The sequence below is a fragment of the Entelurus aequoreus genome, linkage group LG13 (genome assembly GCF_033978785.1).
Source record: "Entelurus aequoreus isolate RoL-2023_Sb linkage group LG13, RoL_Eaeq_v1.1, whole genome shotgun sequence".
NCBI lineage: Eukaryota > Metazoa > Chordata > Actinopteri > Syngnathiformes > Syngnathidae > Entelurus > Entelurus aequoreus.
Genome location: NC_084743.1, coordinates 59,767,698 through 59,772,697, shown reverse-complemented (window position 1 = coordinate 59,772,697; position 5,000 = coordinate 59,767,698). Strand labels below are relative to the sequence as shown.

Sequence of the window (5,000 nt, the reverse complement as noted above, 5' to 3'; positions counted from 1 at the left end):
CATTATATACATCCTATAAAAGGGCCATTTTTTAACCAACTGCTTGTTGGAACTTGTAAATTTCAACCCTAAATCTAATAATATTAGGGATGTGCCAAAAATCCACTGCATTTCTTAGTATCTTAAGTAGCATTATCACTGGAGGACAAGGCTAATCATGTAACACAGCGAGCGCAAGCTGATACACATTCGAATGAATCCAATCCAATCCCGTTCATTTATAAAGTACTACTAACGACACAACTGTTTCCAGAGTGCTGCACATGAAAATAAACAATAACAAGTATTAAATGACAAGCATTTTTAAAATGAAACAAGTAAAAATCAAATTAAACATTTTTTATAAAACAATTAAAGACATCAGTGAGTCGTAGAAAACAGTTTTTTATTTAGTTATTGTTTACTATTGACTTTGTTTTGATGAAACAATTGTACGTAATGAAAGAGAACAAGGAAGAAATGTAAATATATATATATATATATATATATATATATATATATATATATATATATATATATATATATATATGTGTATATATATATTCATACATATATACATATGTACATATACTGTATATATACATACATATACACATACATATACTGTATATATTCATACATATATACATACATATACACATACATATACTGTATATATTCATATATGTATACATACATATACTGGATATATTCATACATATATACATACATATATATATTCATACATACATATATATATTCATACATGTATACATACATATATATTCATAAATATATACATACAAATATATATATACAGTATATACATACATTCATATTCATACATATATACATACATACATATATACAGTATATTCATACGTATATATATACTGTATATATTCATACGTATATACATACATATACACATACATATACTGTATATATTCATACATATACACATACATATACTGTATATATTCAGACATATATATTCATACATATATACATTCATATATACATACATATATATATTCATACATATATACATACATATATATATATTCATACATGAATACATACAGTATATTTATACATATATATATACTGTATATATTCATACATATATACATACATATACTGTATACATTCATACATATACACATACATATACTGTATTTATTCATACATATAGTATATACATATATATATATAAATACATACATACATATATACATACATACATACATACATATATATATTCATACATATATACATACATATATATTCATACATGTATACATACATGTATACATACATATATATACCTGTGTACATACATGTATATTCATAAATATATACACACAAATATATATATACATATATACATACATACATATATACAGTATATTCATACACGAGGGGTGAGTACCGAATCCGATTCCACCGAGCACCGATTCACGCACTTTGGCACTTGGCGACCACTCCAGCAGCACTGAGAGTGGAATCGGCCAAACTACCTCTAGGTAATGCTGCAATTTTCAAAGCAAATGACTCCAAAAACGCTCCACTTTTCCAAAAAATTTGCTAGCTTGACGCTAATATACATTGGCTTTGCTATTGACATACTACTGATTAGCATTAGCGATTTTACATGGCGATTTTGACACCTCCAAATTTGTTAGTGAAAACTACAACTAAGATGCACGTTACATTCAAACAACTGGTGCCTTAAAAAAAAGTACAGTACCTACAGTGTTAACACTTTCTAGGGCGCAACAAACAAAACAAAAACAACTGCCACCTAACGTCTTGGACTTTCAACTGTATTTGCAACTTAATATCAGAAATAAAACATATATATATATATATATATATATATATATATAGGCAAGGCAAGGCAAGGCAAGGCAACTTTATTTGTATAGCGCTTTTCATACACAAGGCAGACTCAAAGTGCTTCACAGACAACAAAGTGAAATGAAAGAAAATAAAAGCAAAATTAAAATGCAGACAATAAAAATAAGAACAGTGCAGACGTTAAAAGTTAAAAGATTAAAAGATTCAGCTGAAAGCTAAGGTGAACATAAAAGTCTTCAGTCTAGTTTTAAAAGTAGTGAGAGTTGGGGAGAGTCTGACATCTTCAGGAAGTTTATTCCAGCTATGTGTTGCATAGTGACTGAATGATGATCTCCCTTGATTTGAGTTTACTCTTGGAACCGCTAACAGATTGGTCTCAGAAGATCTTAGTGATCTAGAGGGCGTATATAGTGGGAGCATATCAGTGATATACTTGGGCCCTAGACCATGTAGTGATTTATATGTGAGCAGGAGGATTTTGAAATCTATTCTCTGATGTACAGGGAGCCAATGTAAGGATTTAAGAATTGGTGTAATGTGCTCACATTTTTTGGTCTTTGTTAGAACTCTAGCAGCAGCGTTCTGAACAAGCTGTAGCTGCCTGACAGTTTTTTTGGGAAGACCTGCAAGGAGACCATTACAATAGTCTAGCCTACTGGTAATAAAGGCATGTACAAGTTTTTCTAAGTCTTGAGCTGACATGAGCCCTCTAAGTCTTTTTACATTTTTGAGGTGATAGTAGGCCGATTTTGTTACTGATTTGATGTGACTGTCGAAATGTAAATCAGAATCTAAAATAACCCCAAGATTTCTGGCTTTATTTGAGGTTTTCAGGGACAGTGATTGAAGGTGTTGGATGACTTTAAACCTTTCTTTTTTAGCACCAAAAACAATTATCTCAGTTTTATCTTCATTTAGTTGTAGGAAATTTTGGCACATCCAGTGTTTGACTTGCTCAATGCACTGCCACAGAAGATCTATGGGGCGATAGTCATTTGGTGATAGCGCTACATAGATTTGGGTGTCATCGGCATAGCAATGATGGTCAATGTTATTATTTAGCATGATTTGTCCTAGTGGGAGCATATAGATGTTAAATAAAGTCGGCCCCAAGATTGAACCTTGGGGGACTCCACACGTTACGTTGGTTGGTTCTGATACAAAGTCACCAATGGAAACAAAATAGTTCCTATCTTGTAGATATGACTTGAACCAGCTTAAAACTGTGCCTGAGATCCCCACCCAGTTTTCCAACCTGTCCAAAAGTATTGAGTGGTCGACAGTGTCAAATGCAGCACTGAGGTCCAAAAGCATTAATACTGAAGTTTTGCCAGAGTCTGTGTTTAGACGGATGTCATTTATAACTTTAAGAAGGGCCGTCTCTGTGCTATGAAGAGGTCGAAATCCTGACTGGAAGTTGTTGTGGCAGCCAGTAGAAGCCAAGAAGTGATTTAGTTGTTGGAGGACAACTTTCTCAATTATTTTACTTATGAATGGTAGATTTGAAATTGGTCTGTAGTTGTTGATAACAGAGGCATCTAGGCTCTGCTTTTTTAGAAGAGGTTTAATGACTGCAGTTTTGAAAGCCTTCGGGAAATTGCCCGATTTAATAGAATTATTAACTATTTGCAAGATGTCTGTTGATAGGCAGTCAAAAACATTCTTAAAGAAGTTGGTAGGTAAAACATCAAGGCAGCAGGTGGATGACTTTAGAGCTGTCACCGTTTCCACTAGAGTTTTAGAGTCTATGGCATTAAAGCTTGCCATCATTGCTGTGTTACTTTTGCCTAAATGGGGTGGTGATCCAACTTTTTTACTTGAGATATTGATGGTGCGTCTGATGCCTTCAATTTTATCAGTATAAAAGAATGCAAAGTCATTGCATTTCTGCGTGGAATGGAGTTCGGCTGGTATTTGAGTTGGGGGTTTAGTCAGTCTGTCAACGATTGTGAATAGGGTTTTGGCCTTATTTGTGTTGCTGTTTATGATATTGGAGAAGAATGTTTCTCTAGCACTTTTTAAGACTAAATTGTAGGCCTGGAGGCTCTCTTTATAGATGTCATGGTGAATATGAAGTTTTGTATTCCGCCAGATTCGTTCAGCCTTCCTGCACTCTCTTCTCTGGGCTGTTACAGCAGCAGATTTTCTCCAGGGTGCCTTTTGCTTGCCAGAAATCGTTTTAACTGTAACAGGTGCAATGATATCTATGATATTCACAATTTTGGAATTAAAGTTGCTTACAAGATCATCAGCATGACATGGGTTTAGAGGTGGTAGTGAGGAGATGGCGTTTTTAAAGAGGACATTAGCATGTTCATTTATGTACCGCTTTTTGACATTCTTTGATTCTGTTTGTGTGTCCGGGATTACAGAAATATTAAAGAAAACACAGAAATGATCAGACAATGAAGGATCAATCACAAGAACATCAGAAACATTGAGACCTTTTGTGATAATCAGGTCCAGGGTGTGTCCCTTATAATGTGTAGCCTCTTTCACATGTTGAGACAGTTCAAATGTGTCTAAAATAGTAAAAAGTTCTTTTGCGCCCTTGTCATTTAAATCGTCAATATGAAAATTAAAATCATCAGTTATAACCAGGCAGTCAAAGTCAGTGGAGATGCTAGACAATAGTTCAGTAAAATCATCAAAAAAATTTGCAGAATATTTAGGTGGCCTGTAGATAATTAACAAGAGAATTTTGGGAGAGCATTTCAACACAGCACACAGGTATTCAAATGATGTAAACTCACCGAGTGACATCTGTTTCCCCTGAAACATGTTTTTAAATATAGCAGCAACCCCTCCACCTCTTTTCCCCGATCTACATATATCAATGAAGTTATAGTTGGGGGGTGCTGTCTCGATCAGAATGCTTGCACTGTTATTTTGTTCCAGCCATGTTTCAGTTAAAAACATAAAGTCAAGTTTAGAAGTGCTAATAAAATCATTGACTAAAAATGATTTGCTATTCAGAGACCTGACATTGAGCAGACCCATCCTGATGGTGTTATTGACAGGCTTCGATGTTGGCTTTGATTTGGAGATAATAGGAATGAGATTGTTTAGGTTAGCAGGGTGGCTAAGTTTCCCAATGTTTACTCTCTTGGTAGTCACAACAGGGATGTAGAAGGTGCCATGATTTGATGTAGGCAACCTTG

General features: G+C 33.9%; 1 protein-coding gene across 1 annotated transcript in view; it reads left to right on the top strand.

Moving 5' to 3' along the window:
* Positions 1 to 5,000, top strand: part of LOC133663544 (cGMP-inhibited 3',5'-cyclic phosphodiesterase 3A-like) — a 72,190-nt gene that overhangs the window by 49,096 nt on the left and 18,094 nt on the right. The window lies entirely within an intron of this gene.